We start from the raw sequence: 17,820 nt of genomic DNA, 5'->3' as shown, positions 1-17,820 counted from the left end.
AAAACAGCTTCTATCTCAAGGCCATCAGACTGTTAAACAGCCACCACTAACACTGAGTGGCTGCTGCCAACACACTGACACTGACTCAACTCCAGCCACTTTAATAATGGGAATTGATGGGAAATGATGTAAATATATCACTAGCCACTTTAAACAATGCTACCTTATATAAATGTTACTTACCCTACATTATTCATCTCATATGCATACGTAATACTGTACTCTATATCATCGACGTTATCCTTATGTAATACATGTATCACTAGCCACTTTATACTATGCCACTTTGTTTACTTACTCATCTCATTTGTACATACTGTACTCGATACCATCTACTGTATCTTGCCTATGCTGCTCTGTACCATCACTCATTCATATATCCTTATGTACATATTCTTTATCCCCTTACACTGTGTACAAGACAGTAGTTTTGGAATTGTTAGTTAGATTACTTGTTATTACTGCATTGTCGGAACTAGAAGCACAAGCATTTCGCTACACTCGCATTAACATCTGCTAACCATGTGTATGTGACAAATAAAATTTGATTTGATTTGATTTGAGATTTGCCAAATCGAGGGCGAGTGAGAGCTTTGTATGAATCTCTGTGTGTGTAATAAAGGTGATCTAGACTTTTTTTTGCCTCTAGTTGCATAGGTGGCATTCAAATAGGAGCGCGGCCTGTGGATGAGCATTTTCTTGTTTGCTTATGGCCCTATACAGCTCGTTGAGTGCAGTCTTAGTGCCGACATAGGTTTGGGTGGTACATAGACCGCTACGAAAAATATAGCTGAAAACTCTCTTGATAAATAGTATGGTCTACAAGGCTGTGACGGTCTTAGAATTTGAGGTTACGGTAATTGTCCCGGCCAAGGAACACAGTCACCAACAACCATTGGGGGAGGTAAAAAAGTTCACAATTCTGTTTGAACTCTTGCTTACATGGATCTGTTTCTTAATAAAATCTATTTGAAACAAACCATTACGCTTTGTTATTATCATGGCATTTCATTATTATTATTCAGGTTATTACTTATAAATGTGACCCGATTCAGGAAACTAGGCGTATGTGGCAGGTCACGACTGCACAAGAGAGCTGTTTGAACGTAAAAAATTTTTTTTTATCTAAATGCGTTTTTTTGCCAGAAATTCCTTCTCGAACGTTTGAACTTTCATGTACCTTAAGCTTTTCACACATACCATCACACAGGTGTGATCACTCTACAGTGGTCCCTGTAGCATACAATCACACCTGTGTAGTTAGAAAGCTTATTTAGAACGACCAGTTTCGAATGACGCAACAATCAACATTTGAGCTGGCCACGGTTTCTTCAGAAACTATTTACACAAACACAGCCCTTACAAAGGTATGTCCAGAATGTGAGCAGTTTATTTTTGGATGCAATGTTCAGATATTCACTGAAGTATCTATAGCATAACACTATCATCCAAACTGGAAAAATGTAGGGTACATTTGTTCTAGCGCTAACTGAGGAAAGATTGACACAACACAAGCGGTCATATTTTTATAACTCTTGGCTGACATAAACTACAATATGAATTAGCTAATAGCAATTACTATTTATAATTAATAACATCATGGGTGAGCTCACCATTGATTGAAATAATTGAGTAAAACACTTTCTAGAAATCGAAAGTAATCCGAAGATGGGTAGTTTCAGCACGCCGCCATGCTTTTTTTCTCTCACAGAAACCAAAGATAATAAGAGAAGGCAAGATGAGTTTGGTCTGTTTATAGTATGCATGTTGAAGGGGTGTGTCGTCTACCATCGTTCACATCCCACTCCATTTCCTGAAGTTCTCAAAAAATGAGTGAACCCTTACTCACCTCATTTTGTTATAACATCTTTGGTCCGACAGACAATTACGTGAAACCCAGAATACATTGTATGTCAACAAACATGGCTCCACATATAGCTGGAATTAGCTTAGATCATCATAATCAGTACAACCTTCAAAAAAGTATTTTACACACATATGTGCCCATTACAATCTATGCAAGAATCGGAATGCATGATTTATCATCGGTACTTGAAAACGTGAATAAAACAGTAAATAAATAAATAAATAATTGCCACAAAACATTTCTGATAGTGATTTATTGATACAAGTCACAATCACGTAACCTCTCCCTCCCACTCTGAGCCATTCAGTGTGGTTGTTTATGTATTTAGCGAGTGAGCTAAGCTGTAGCATTAGCAACATCTTTCAGGAGGAGACAACTCACAAATGTAGAAATTCTGGAGATTTAAACAATTCTGACAATGAGTCGAGGTATGAACGTCAGCAATCAGATTCTGACACTGACAGTGAGGAGCTATCCCCCAGCCATTGAGAACCCTGAATCTGATGACCCCTTGTTCAATGACAAAGTCCCAGGTCCCTTTGAAGATGCTGGTGGTGATTGAGGCAGACCGACAGTGGATGAAGCACAGGACTTCTGTGGTGGCTGGAAGGCTGCCAGCCATTTCACCCTTCCTGGCCTTGCTGTTTGCTTTGAGTCCCAGTCTGGAGTGCAACACCCCTTGCCATTTCCATCTGAGGCAGAGTGCTTCAAGTTGTTTCTGACAGAGGAGCTGGTGGGAGACATAGTAGAGACCAATCGCTATGCCTTGGAGCTACAGGAGAGAGAGCCAGGAGTGGGGGGGACCACAATTTGTGAAATGTATACCTTTCTGGTGACAGTCCTTCTCATGGGGATAGTAAAGAAGAACTCCGTAAGAGAATACTAGAACACAGATCCTGTTTGCAACTACCTTCTTTGCAACCCTCTTTTCCCAAGACCGCTTCCTAGTTCTGCTGCGATGCCTGCATTTCGTCAACAATGCTGCTGCCGTCCTAAATGACCCGTTATACAAAATAAGAAATATTCTTACCAGCCTGACAAAAGCATTTTGAGCTACCCTGACCCCGATGCTAATATGCGCTAATAAGTTAGCATAACTTGGCTGTGTTAGAGTATTAGCATACTACAATAGCATACTGAAAGGCCCTGCTTAATTAGCAACACAGTGATTAATGGGGATGCTAAAACAGGAGTGAAAAGGCTGAGGACAATTTAGCGGTTAGCGTGCTAACACAATAGCATTGATGCGTATGAGGGGCTTGGGGTGGCCTTGTCCGTGGTGATGACCATGCTGGCTCCTCGTCTCAGCAAGGGACACACTTTGTATGTGGACAATTTTTACAGCAGTCCCACACTCTTCCAGCATCTGCTCTCCAACAGCACAGAGGCCTGTGGCACAGTCAGGTCAAACAGGAAGGGGATGCTGGAATTCAGATGCAGAGAGGGGAGGGGGAGTTCAAGGAGAATAGTCAAGAACCGGCAGTAAAGTGGCATGACAAGCGAAATGTCCATGTCCTCTCCACTGTCCATACAGCAACCATGTCGGCCATAGAGAGAGAAAAACTAGACGGTGTGCTTGACTATAACCTCAGAATGTGGGCAGTGGATAAGTCGGACATGATAAACAGCTTTGTGGAATGCACTCGGAAAACAACAAAGTGGTATAAGATATTTTTCCATCTGATCGATGCTGTCCTCAATGTCCACATAGTTCACCGCCAACTAACAAGTGAGATGATTTCTGAACAAGGTATTTTTTAAAAAATTGGACAGACAGTTCACATGCAGAAACTATTAACGTAATAAGTCACTTACTTTGATAGAAACGCAGCCTGGATTTGAACCAGGGTGTTGGTAGTGATGCCTCTAGCACTGAGATGCTGTGCCTTAGACCGCAGCACCACTTGGGAGTCATAAGGCCAGGGTAGCTTCATTTGTCCGGGTCAGAAATGTCAACAAAAACAATTGGTCCGCAAAAGTAAAAATGACACATTTTACATGAATGAATGAGGAGGCAGAACACACCTCAATTCATACTGTTCTTAGAAAATAAAAAACAGGCTGTGTGCCTTTGTTTGAGGGCAGCGCCGATTAAATGTACTGTTGCGTAACAATCACATTATGGAATGGAGAGAACGTTCTAACATCACGTGCATAGAAAAACTCACGCTGGGACGACAGTTAGAGATATTTGGAACTCACACATGAAAAGGTTCATATCAAACTTGTTTGCCATCTGTAAATATGAATAAAATGGTTAAATTACGAGCCTAGTTGGTTTAGCCAGAGAAAAAGGAAGCTACCTTCCCGCTAGCCATGATTGGCTGAGATAATGAGTGGGCTGGACATGCCGAGAGATGAGTTTGTATTGGTCTGCCATATAGCACGCGTCTGTCTATTGGAGCTGGTCAGTATGTCTAGGTAATTGTGTCATGTGGCTTTTTTAAAATGCATTGCGTAGTAAAACTGCATATACCGAATGTCATGTTAAAGTGTACTGTTAGCTAGCTAACGTTATGTGTATGCTCTCCACTTTCTGGAGGACCGAGTTTTGAAATCAGTGGAATTTGAGTATGATAGCTAAGGAGATGGAGAAAACACCAGTCTGGATTACATCTTCAAACTAGTAAGGGCAACCATACATGGCATCAGACAGGAGACGCGTCCAACCATGATGTATACTGGTAAGATGCTCTAGCTAGCTACATTTTCAGATATTACACGTTTCTAATATTGACAGAAAGTGGTTTCATTTCAAGTGTACTGTTAGCTAGCTAATTTTAGCTGGTTTGGTCGCTAGCTATCGTTAGCTAACATTATCTGTATGATCTTTTTCTTCATATCTCAGACATATTTACTTGCCTAGTTATAGCCATAGAAACTGGTTAGTTAGCTACCTGCAGATTCATGCAGGGTAGTAGTGTCATGAGTTGTGATTATGGTCCATTGTTTAGCTAGCTAGCTAGCTACTCCACTCTAATTTTGACAAAGTATTTTTATTTTCAACTTAGTGTACTGTTAGCTAGCTAGCTAACGTTAGCTGGCTGGCTCGCTAACTAACGTTACGTCATGCATTGGGATTCATTGTTTATCAAGCTAGCTAACTACATTTCGTAACAAAAGACTCACGTCTTAGTGTGCCAGAGTTCAGAATACCTGATTTATTTTTGAAAGCTTAACATCGGTTGAATATGTCCGGTGTCAGTAAACATTGGCAGCAACACTTTTTTTGTTTACTACATGATTCCAAATGTTATTTAATAGTTTTTATGTATTCACTATTATTCTACAATGTAGAAAGTTGTAAAAATAAAGATAAATTATTTAATGAGTAGATGTGTCCAAACTTTTGATTGGTACTGTATACCAAAATTAATGTAGGCCTATTTAAACGGTTTTGAGTTTTTATTTTCATGATTGTCTTCAACAATAACTGTCAGTTACACGGTTATCAAATTACGATCACAGCCCAAATGGTCTACAGCTTATCATGAGGTATTCGAAATCGGCTGAGCAGAACCTCCAGACTTATTAGAGATTGCGCACCAGCTGAAGCTGCTGTCCTGTCCTGTCGATGTAGAGAAAAAACAGCTTGATTTATATTTTCCATGTCCTTGTTCAGCCACGACTCTGAGAAACATAGGATGTTACAGTTATTCAGATCATTAATAATTCCAGTGGGTCAGAAGTTTACATACACTAAGTTGACTGTGCCTTTAAACAGCTTGGAAAATTCCAGAAAATGATGTCATGGCTTTAGAAGCTTCTGATAGGATATTTGACATAATTTGAGTCAATTGGAGGTGTACCTGTGGATGTATTTCAAGGCCTACCTTCAAAATCAGTGCCTCTTTGCTTCACATCATAGGAAAATCAAAAGAAATCAGCCAAGAACTCAGAAAATCAATTGTAGACCTCAACTATAAACACCTTGGGACCACGCAGCCGTCATACTGCTCAGGAGGAGACGCATTCTGTCTCCTAGAGATGAACGTACTTTGGTGCGAAAAGTGCACATCAATCCCAGAACAACAGCAAAGGACCTTGTGAAGATGCTGGAGGAAACAGGTACAAAAGTATCTATATCCACAGTCAAACGAGTCCTATATCGACATAACCTGAAAGTCCGCTCAGCAAGGAAGAAGCCACTGCTCCAAAATGGCCATAAAAAAGCCAGACTACAGTTTGCAACTGCACATGGGGACAAAGATCATACTTTTTGGAGAAATGTCCCCTGGTCTGATGAAACAAAAATAGAACTGTTTGGCCATAATGACCATCGTTACATTTGGGGGGAAAAGGGGGAGGCTTCCAAGCCAAAGAACACCATCCCAACCGTGAAGCACGGGGGTGGCAGCATCATGGTGTGGAGGTCCTTTGCTACAGGAGAGATTGGTGCACTTGACTAAGGTGTATGTAAACCTCTGACTTCAACTGTATATAAGATACTAATCAGGGGAAATGGGAACCAGGTGTGTGTAATCAGACAAGACAGTCCGGAGTTAATATTAATGAATCTCATTCAGTGAAGCCTAGAAAGCCAGTGACCTAGACCTCCGGAAATGGAATGAGCAGCAGTACTGGGGGGATCCATGACAAAGCAATGAGTGAAGTAAATCAATAGGGCTAGAGTATAATCTCACAAACCTCTATAGGTATAAACCAGTGGAGAAAGACTTCCCACTCTCACTGAAGCCACAGAAGTTACCTGCAGTACCGACCGCAGTACTGCAGGCATTGTTAGCAGAAAATATGATCCCCCATTAGTGAATAGAAAAATGGCAAACTTCGTGGTCAATCTTTTGTGTAAATATATATTTTTAGAAGACAATGATGGTACCAATAATTGCTTATGATACACCAGATGTATGTCTTGAAGCGATTATTTAGAAATCGTACACAGAAGATATTATATGGATAATTTAGTTGCTAAAGGCAGCCTACAGTACCACGGTCGGCCTTCAACTTGAGTTACCCAATGAGAGGAGGCAGCACTGAGCTAGGCTCCAACATAATTTCCTAGAGTAGCTCAAAATGTGCATGTTATGTCTCATTGAGACGCCATCTTAACCAACTTAATTTGGCTTCAATGCGCTGTTGAGTCTTCACACAGGAGTGAATAGTGTCACATAATTGATGGCTTTGTCCATTCATACATACAGTCATTGACGTAAACAAGTTACTCACCGGGGTGCATTCCAATCAGGAAAACAACACTTAAGTATGTTGACGAACATACACCATTCATAAAACACAATAACTTTGAATATACAATTGAGTCCAGGACCATTCACTTGAGTCATGGATCATTCATCGTCCACGTTTTTAATCTGTTCAGCAGTCATCATGAATGGAGACGTTTGAAGATACTGCAATGTTTCTCAGACTCTTGTCTTTGTCATATTCTATTAACTTGATTATATATTTGTGTATCTGCCCTTGACGTTTGTGGGCTCTTTTGTCAACTTAGATGGGTTAGCTGACAACGTCACGAAAACTATGTGCGCAGTTCAATTGGGCAGAAGTCTGTGTTGTAATTCTGGATGGCCAAATAGTTGGCAACAATGACAAGAAGCTGCCATGTGGGAAATCGTAGGTGGCTTGTTTCAGATATATTCATCTTGTTCTTGATACCATGTCTTGCTTTGAGGTGTTTTGACTAATGCCATGTCTATGCTAATAGGTCTACAATTCGTCAGCTAGCTAACCAAAAACTGTAACAATGTATTTGAAAGACAACAAGTGCTCATTGTGCAAATGTATTTATGTTTTCAATAAATAAAAGTCAGAAAAAATTTGGCGAAATATAGTTTACACTTTGTCAACAAATCTAAGTTAACCCGTCTGTTTTTCCCATAGTTGCTCACACATCAGTTTTGTTGCTAAACAACGAATCCATCTATAGTGCCCTTCAATCCTTGTCTAGGTCTACTGAATAGCTCCTTTCATTACCTCAAACCATTGACGTCAGGGATGGATTCTGTTGCTTTTTATATTACTATAAAAATCGTTTTCCTCTTATGTTAACTTTTTTATATGTCATAGCATGCCTTCAAAGCCTTCCATGGCATCAAGGACATGATGCTTCAGAGGCCTCTACAGATAAGTTTTCTCCAGAAATTCAGATGGAAATCTTTCATTTGATGGTTTCCTGGAAACTATTTGATACATGTAGATTGGTGTTTTTGTCAAAAGACTATGCAGTGTTTGAATAATATCCATCTGAAAGGTTAATGCAACTCTGATTGGATTTGTGTATCACTATTCTAGTTAAAACTAAATGGGTGCTTGACACAGAGGTTGGTTGTAAATGAACTGAGGCCACTTGCTTTTCAAAACGGAGAGAAATAAGTGTTGAGTTTTAGGCAAGGGCAAGTAAAAATGACAGAAAGAATTACCATTTTCAAATGTAGTGTAAGTACATCCAATATCTTACCACTTCTGGGTATAACAAAATACTCATGACATGAAAATAGAAGCCTGACGAAGATCTTTGGGTTGAAACGTTGCACAATAAACTGCAGGAGCAATCATCACTATGCTGCTATTTATCTCTATATCATAAAAATAATGACCATCCGTGTATCAAATCTGGGTCATCTTTGCAGCACAAGACAGCCTGCGGAGCTAAATTACACCTAAAGTTGAAAAACACTACAGCTGACCATGCAGTTGTTGTGGTCTTACGTTAGCCTGTGACTTAAACCTTCCAAAAATCACACCAATGTTCAAGGAGAGGGAATTCTCGGGCACACGGGTGGATTATGAATCCATTTAAGCTCTCGGAAATGTGTCTGGCAAATGATAGTTGATCCTGAACTAGAAACTAATTGTCCACTGTATGCTCCGACTAGGTCCTACGGCCTTATCTCTGAGCGGAGGCTTACACCGCTCCCGGGATGTGACGGCATTACCATAATCTCCGCAGTTGATTGTGTCTGGGCTACAGTGACATAAAGCTCTGCTGCCTGATTGGCTTCTGCAGGCTTGGCAGCCCAGGAAGGCAAGAAGCAATCAGAGGGGCAGATTAAAACTCCGGACAGCAAATAAAATAAGGAAGCAGCAGACTGACACAACGTTGAGACCTGCCGTGGTCGCCTGTGTCTGGGGACGGCTCTGTCTGTTAATGGAGGGGTCCATCACTTCTTTGTCCCACCCTTATTGCAGATTGGCTTCCCAACTATTGACTGACAGGTCATCATTGATGAACCCCCTGAGCTATCATGTAAATTCCCAGTGCAGTCTAAAACTAGATTTTTTTTCTGTGTTTATATACAGTGGGGAAAAAAAGTATTTAGTCAGCCACCAATTGTGCAAGTTCTCCCACTTAAAAAGATGAGAGAGGCCTATAATTTTCATCATAGGTACACTTCAACTATGACAGAGAAAATGAGAAAACAAATCCAGAAAATCACATTGTAGGATTTTTAATGAATTTATTTGCAAATTATGGTGGAAAATAAGTATACAGTGGGGAGAACAAGTATTTGATCACTGCCGATTTTGCAGGTTTTCCTACTTACAAAACATGTAGAGGTCTGTAATTTTTATCATAGGTACACCAACTGTGAGAGACGGAATCTAAAACAAAAATGCAGAAAATCACATTGTATGGACATGCGCTGGCTTGAGCAGGGGGACCTTGCGTGCGCTGCAGGATTTTAATCCATGACGGCGTAGTGTGTTACTGATGGTTTTCTTTGAGACTGGTCCCAGCTCTCTTCAGGTCATTGACCAGGTCCTGCTGTGTAGTTCTGGGCTGATCCCTCACCTTCCTCGTGATCATTGATGCCCCACGAGGTGAGATCTTGCATGGAGCCCCAGACCGAGGGTGATTGACCGTCATCTTGAACTTCTTCCATTTTCTAATAATTGCGCCAACAGTTGTTGCCTTCTCACCAAGCTGCTTGCCTATTGTCCTGTAGCCCATCCCAGCCTTGTGCAGGTCTACAATTTAGCCCTGATGTCCTTACACAGCTCTCTGTTCTTGGCCATTGTATAGAGGTTGGAGTCTGTTTGATTGAGTGTGTGGACAGGTGTCTTTTTATACAGGTAACGAGTTCAAACAGGTGCAGTTAATACAGGTAATGAGTGGAGAACAGGGGGGCTTCATAAAGAAAAACTAACAGGTCTGTGAGAGCTGTAATTCTTACTGGTTGGTAGGTGATCAAATAATTATGTCATGCAATAAAATGCTAAATCATACAATGTAATTTTCTGGATTTTTGTTTTAGATTCCGTCTCTCACAGTTGAAGTGTACTTATGATAAAAATTACAGACCTCTACATGCTTTGTAAGTAGGAAAACCTGCAACATCGGCATTGTCTCAAATACTTGTTCTCCCCACTATATATATATATATATATATATACACACACACAGTACCAGTCAAAAGTTTGGACACACCTACTCATTCCAGGGTTTTTCATTATTTTTACTATTATCTACATTGTAGAATAATAGTCAAGACACCAAAACTATGAAATAACACATATGGGATCATGTAGTAACCAAAAAGTGAGATATTTGAGATTCTTCCAAGTAACCACCCAAGTAGCTTCATGAAAATGTGTATATGATTAAAATAGTCTAATGAAAGTAATTAAAGACCGATAAGTGCATGTCCGTAACAGGGTGGACATATCGTATGGCTGATTCACTGTCAATGTGTTCATAATTTTCAACTCTTAGTGCTGGAGCTTGGCCAACATGTTTTTCTACACGTCTAATATTTCCTTTTTATAGTAAAACATAAAAGGAACACAAATTCTGAAATAAACATTTAAAATGTTGCATGGTCCAAATTGTACTGTTTTGTGATATTGACCCATTAGATGACCAGGCCTCCACAATCACCCGACCTCAACCCAATTGAGACGGTTTGTGATGAGTTGGACCGCAGAGTGAAGAAAAAGCAGCCAACAAGTGCTCAGCATGTGTGGGAACTCCTTAAAGACTATAAAACATCTAAAATATATATATATATATATATATATTTGATTTGTTTAACAGTTTTTTTGTTACTACATGATTCCTTATGTGTTATATCATAGATTTGATGTCTTCACTATTATTCTACATTGTAGAAAATAGTAAAAAAAATAAATAGTAGGTGTGTCCAAACTTTTGACTGGTAGTGTGTATAAATATATATACAGTGGGGCAAAAAAGTATTTAGTCAGCCACCAATTGTGCAAGTTCTCCCACTTAAAAAGATGAGAGAGGCCTGTAATTTTCATCATAGGTACACTTCAACTATGACAGACAAAATGGGGGAAAAAAATCCAGAAAATCACATTGTAGGATTTTTTATGAATTTATTTGCAAATTATGGTGGAAAATAAGTATTTGGTCAATAACAAATGTTTATCTCAATATTTTGTTATATACCCTTTGTTGGCAATGACAGAGGTTTTCTGTAAGTCTTCACAAGGTTTTCACACACTGTTGCTGGTATTTTGGCCCATTCCTCCATGCAGATCTCCTCTAGAGCAGTGGTGTTTTGGGGCTGTTGCTGGGCAACACAGACTTTCAACTCTCTCCAAACATTTTCTATGGGGTTGAGATCTGGAGACTGGCTAGGCCACTCCAGGACCTTGAAGTGCTTCTTACGAAGCCACTCCTTCGTTGCCCGGGCGGTGTGTTTGGAGGGAGTTAACTCGTTACCTGTATTAATGGCACCTGTTTGAACTTGTTATCAGTATAAAAGACACCTGCCCACAACCTCAAACAGTCACACTCCAAACTCCACTATGGCCAAGACCAAAGAGCTGTCAAAGGACACCAGAAACAAAATTGTAGACCTGCACCAGGCTGGGAAGACTGAATCTGCAATAGGTAAGCAGCTTGGTTTGAAGAAATCAACTGTGGGAGCAATTATTAGGAAATGGAATACATACAAGACCACTGATAATTTCCCTCGATCTGGGGCTCCACGCAAGATCTCACCCCGTGGGGTCAAAATTATCACAAGAATGGTGAGCAAAAATCCCAGAACCACACAGGGGGACCTAGTGAATGACCTGCAGAGAGCTGGGACCAAAGTAACAAAGCCTACCATCAGTAACACACTACGCCGCCAGGGACTCAAATCCTGCAGTGCCAGACGTGTCCCCCTGCTTAAGCCAGTACATGTGCAGGCCCGTCTGAAGTTTGCTAGAGAGCATTTGGATGATCCAGAAGAAGATTGGGAGAATGTCATATGGTCAGATGAAACCAAAATATAACTTTTTGGTAAAAACTCAACATGTCGTGTTTGGAGGACAAAGAATGCTGAGTTGCATCCAAAGAACACCATACCTACTGTGAGGCATGGGGGTGGAAACATCATGCTTTGGGGCTGTTTTTCTGCAAAGGGACCAGGACGACTGATCCGTGTAAAGGAAAGAATGAATGGGGCCATGTATCGTGAGATTTTGAGTGAAAACCTCCTTCCATCAGCAAGGGCATTGAAGATGAAACGTTGCTGGGTCTTTCAGCATGACAATGATCCCAAACACACCGCCCGGGCAACGAAGGAGTAGCTTCGTAAGAAGCACTTCAAGGTCCTGGAGTGGCCTAGCCAGTCTCCAGATCTCAAAATCTTTGGGTGTTGAAAGTCTGTGTTTCCCAGCAACATCCCCAACACATAACTGCTCTAGAGGAGATCTGCATGGAGGAATGGGCCAAAATACCAGCAACAGTGTGTGAAATACTTGTGAAGATTTACAGAAAACGTTTGACCTCTGTCATTGCCAACAAAGGGTATATAACAAAGTATTGAGAAACTTTTGTTATTGACCAAATACTTATTTTCCACCATAATTTGCAAATAAATTAATAAAAAATGCTACAATGTGATTTTCTGGATTTTTTTTCTCAATTTGTCTGTCATAGTTGAAGTGTACCTATGATGAAAATTACAGGCATCTCTCATCTTTTTTAGTGGGAGAACTTGCACAATTGGTGGCTGACTAAAAACTTTTTTGCCCCACTGTATGTTCACACCGTGAGGTTCAAATAATACTGTGATATTGTGAAAATTAGAATAATGCCCTTTCAGTGTAAGAGCTGTTTGAAAAGACTGCCTGAAATGTCAGCCTGTTTTGCTGGGATGGAGTTACGGCCTTCATGGTAACAACACAATGCAGGACATGAGTTAATATACCACTAAGAAAGAGAGTTCCAAATCTGTCTCCCAATAACAGCTCATTTTCAGTTTTCCCCTCCACACAGACCACTCCCAGACAGTCCTTGCTAAATTCTTGCTTGAGAAATTGCACTTTGCTAAGAAGCTATTTTTGTTTATTTTTCACCATTGTATCTGAAAGCAACACATACATGATTTAATACAGTATATAGATATACTGCTGCGTTGGAACTTTAAAGACAATGATCAAGGGCCTGATCAAACACAGTTGAACAGGGGCCTTACCAGATTGAACCATGTTGGACGGTTTTACGATTTGTAATGGTGAGCAGATATCTGGATTGAAAATAACTGAAACTGATGAGGTCTGGAAAAACTCCAAACAATGACTCACACAACACACAGGAGCCAAGCAGCTGGGCTCAGCTGCTGTCGGCAAAACTTATTTTCATAAAGAATATAAGTGAGCATAAAAGTAATACCTCACCACAGCATAACTCCCATTGGCAAATACTCATGTGTAGACCTACACAAGGCTGTTACGTTCAAAGATCTGCTTTCCCAACTGTCTTTGACATATTGCAAGTCTTTGTTGATCATATAATGGACCTGACCAGGAAATATATTTTTAAATAGCCATAGGCGCATGAGAAGAAAATCAAAACTTGGAACCATCTCCAATCAAATATGTTGAATAGAACCATAGCCCTAACATTCTACACATTGTCAGAGAGAAGAAAGTCGATGAATATTCATGACTGTAGCTCAATCACGATGTGATGGTGCAGAGGCCCCTGTGGATTGTGGGTACTAACGAGCTGTCTGTGGTGCCCATCTGTTCATTTGTGTGATAGATTAGTCAGATGCCACAGGTGCTCCACTGACAGCAGTGGGGCCCAGTCGAGGTCAGCTGGCAGCATAGGCCAGGGGTCTCCAACCTTTTCTAGCATGCGAGCTACTTAAAAAATAAAATATATTGTGAGCTACTCATTTTTTTCTAGCTTTCAAATAGGCACATTCTTCTCCTCTCCCCTGCAACTCTTCCCCAGGTCATTCGTGTACAAGAGAAAGTAGTGCTCTATGTTTTCTGCCAATATACCATGGTAAAATAATGATCAATAAACAACTCTAATGGGGCCCTATAAAATCTGTGATTTCTTCCCCAAATTATTATTTATATTTTCCCAAATTATATTTTCTCAGTTTTATTTTCCCTGGTTTTAGATTAGTTTTTTTAACTCTCAAAATTGCAATTGTTCATAGAGAAACAACGAAATTGGACGTTCTGAGTCCGTGTCGATGCTTAAATCCATGTGAAGAAGAAAATGAACATGTTGATTTTTAAGTGAGTAATTCCCCTTTAATTGCGCATCTGGACCTTTTATTGTGCTCCTTGTAATGTGCTGGTCTAGCGATGGTTCTGTCCTGCTGCTTATTTGGTGTTGTAACATAACACTGTCATAATACATTACTGCTTAGTAACAGCATAGTAACTAATATAGACAGATATAGATCACCAATACTACAATCCTCCTCCATGACTTGTAACTCCCAGAGAACAAGGTAAACATGTTTGCGAAATACTAATGCAATATCCGAACAATGCATTCTTAAACAATCCTCAACTACTGGGTTGAAGCAGACTTTTCAGAGCCCAGCACAAATCCAGGGGATTGTTCTGCCCCGAAGATGGAACTAATAACTAACCGAAGTGATGTTATTTTTCTTTCTTTTTTATCTAGGACATATTGAAGTGTTTGTTTGTTTTACCGTTCTTTACCTCCTGAAACAGCTGAGGTGCCCTTCGCTGTCGAACAGGATATCTCAGCTCCTCCTGGGCTTCCGGTGGTGGGCCAGGTTTAGGTGGAAGGTCAGGCTCTGTCTTTACCGTACATCCACAGTCAGGGGAACAATCCTGGGGGTTTATTGTTGTTGTTGTTCTCTCAGCATGTCTCAGCTGGGGCGTTGGACCGTAGCAGATGATCCACATGAACGTTGACATGGCGATGACCAACTTAGACTTGGTAAGTCAAAGGTCCTCTGCGTTTCAAGATCACACCTGAGTTCCACGCGCTTGGTGTGTCTGAAATCACGTACCATCACACTCTCTCCCTCTTTGAAATCTCTGACAGTCTTTGAGTGTCTGTCATGAGATTTCTTCTGCTGTGGCTTGTGCTTTGCCACAGTGTTTGACAAGTCTGGTTTCAAGAATGTCAGGCGGGTACGTGGTTGGTGTTTCAGAAACAGTTCAGCTGATGTACGTTCCGTTACTGTGTGTGGTTTGTTATGGTAAGTAAACAGGAAACGGGGAAGCCTTTGGTGGAAGGGCACAGACTGAACCCCGAGTCTAGTCCAGGCCTTCTTAAATGTTTACACAGCTCTCTCCGCTGCTCTGTTTGATGCCGGATGGTAAGGCGGTGACAGGATGTGCCATACTCCGTTGTTCTTGAGAAACATTTGGAAATCGTTCGATGTGAAAGGACGGCCATTGTCCGGAATGAGCTCCTTGACTAGTCCAAAGCATGCGAACAGGTGTCTGAAAAGATTAATGGTCTTCTCAGCTGTGATCAGTTGAGTAGGAAACACTTCCATCCACTTGGAATGGACATTGACGACAACAAGGAAGTGTTGCTTGTCAATCTCGGCGTAATCCACATTTATGTGTTCCCATGGTGTAATAGCCCAGGACCATTAATGGAGAGGTGCATTAGCAGGCTTGTTCCGAACAGCTTCACAGGGTGAGCAGTGGCCTACATGCTGCTGAATGTTCTGATCCATTCCAGGCCCCCACTGATAACTGCGGCGAGTGCTTTCATTCGAGTGATCCCTGGATGTCCCTCATGATAGCAGTCTCCTCTTGAATTTGTGAGGTACCACCACCCTAGATCCCCACAGAACACATCCTTGTTCAGTAGACAACTGGTCTTTCTTGTCGAAGAATGGACTAAGGTTATCGCCATTTATGAAGATTGGCCAGCCGGCCAATGTTAAGTCCAAGACTTTTGAAAGCACTGTGTCTTTTCTTTGTTTCCTCTGAGCAGTCAACCAGATCTATCATCTTCACTGTCGGAGTCACTTGCAAGATTTCGAAGCTAAAATGCTTCAAACACAGTATACATTACATCAGTCAAGTTCAAATAAGCTAACCCATCGTCCGTCACATTACGTCGTCGTCGCCATCAACGATGGCTGTCAGTCATCGTTGATAGATGATGCAATCATAATACCACCCAACCTTACTAGTAATCCAAGTCTTTACTAAAAGCAATTAGTACAAAAATGAGGCACTATGTAAGCACACTGGAATAGTAAAGACCATGTCTCATACTACTCATACTCTCATACTACTTTCCCCACTGTAAAGAATGGAGTCTCACAGCCCACAAAAGTGATATTCTGAGTAATTTGCCTATTGCTATTTGCTATAGCCCTTTCAATAAATACTGTATGTTATGTAGCCTACAGAATGCAAGAGAGGAATGTAGGCCAGACAGAGCGGAGAATTCAACCAAAGCAGTGCAAAATATGCATTCAGAAAATATAGTTTATCTCTCTCTGTTGGATGCATGGGCATTAAGTTATAGCCTAAACCTATTAAGTTATAGCCTAAACCTAAACCTATTTTTTTTTAATAACAGACACTTAACTGTTTAACCTGTCTACGATACTGGTTCCCAATTGGGGATCAACCCTCCCACGTTCAGCTGAAACGGTGGCGCATGGAACGCAAAAATATTCTTAAAAATATTTAACCTCCACACATTAACAAGTCCAATAGCTCAAATGAAAGATAAACACCTTGTTCATCTAGCCAGCAAGTCAGATTTCTAAAATGTTTTACGGCGAAAACATAGCACATATATATGTAAAACCACCACCAGACACAGCTCATTTCAATAGCCAAAACATGCAATCAACAAACGCAGGATTAAAAAATAAATCGCTCACTAACCTTTTGAAAATCTTCATCAGATGACAGTAATATGACATATTACACAGTACATATTTTTTTTTTCAATAATATGCCATTTATATCCATAAATGTCCATTTACAGTGAGTTCACCTTCAGAAATTACTCAAAAATGCCCGCAGGAAATCTATGTAGCGCGGCAAGATAACGTAAATAGACATCATAAACTTTGACTAAATATACATGTTCTACATATAGTTAGAAAGATACACTGCTTCTTTATGCAACCGCTGTGTTAGATTTATTTTTAACGTTACAGAAATCGCACACTATTCCATATGCTGAGACAGCGCTCAGTTCCAAGCTACATTTCCACGTAATGTTGGAGTCAACAGAAACACAGATTTAAGCATAAATATTCCCTTACCTTCGATGGTCTTCGTTCAGAATGTTCTGGAAGGCTTCATACTTACCCAATACATCGTTTGGTTTCAAGTCTTGCGTCTTTGTATTAGCTACTGCTAATAACATCAGCTGAAATGCACCCAAAACGTCCTCTGGTCCGGATAAGTTGCGCATCAAAACTTCAAAATTACACATTATATGTCGACTAAACAGGTCAAACTAAGTGCAGAAGCAAGCTTTATGATGTTTTAGACATGCAAAACAAACTTCAATTCAATCGGCCATCGTCTGCCCTTCTCTTGAGTGCTGGAAACAAAGGAATGGCTGGGACCAATTCGCGCCCATACGCACAGCCTATTCTCTCGTGGCACGCACTAATTTCACTCCCATAGGGTCAATTCTCGCGGGATTTGAACGATTTGAAGCTCTAATGAAAGAGGACATCTAGCGGAAGAGAAAGAAAGTGTCCCCAGAATCATAGCTCGTTGGGAAGGGTGGGGGCCATGAC

The 17,820-nt window shown here is 40.6% G+C and overlaps 1 long non-coding RNA gene across 1 annotated transcript in view; it reads right to left on the bottom strand.

Moving 5' to 3' along the window:
• Window positions 1-17,510, bottom strand: part of LOC149984612 (uncharacterized) — a 36,660-nt gene extending 19,150 nt beyond the window's left edge. The window contains exon 1 of the long non-coding RNA XR_016494707.1: window positions 17,381-17,510. This is a non-coding gene — a long non-coding RNA (uncharacterized LOC149984612). The remainder of the gene's footprint in view (window positions 1-17,380) is intronic.
• Between the last annotated feature and the right edge of the window lie 310 nt (window positions 17,511-17,820).

This window comes from Oncorhynchus mykiss, chromosome 3 (assembly GCF_057628025.1).
Source record: "Oncorhynchus mykiss isolate SJ-2025 chromosome 3, ASM5762802v1, whole genome shotgun sequence".
In the NCBI taxonomy this organism is placed as follows: Eukaryota; Metazoa; Chordata; class Actinopteri; order Salmoniformes; family Salmonidae; genus Oncorhynchus; species Oncorhynchus mykiss.
The sequence above is the reverse complement of the archived record's forward strand: the minus strand, read 5'-3'. Positions and strand labels throughout refer to the sequence as shown.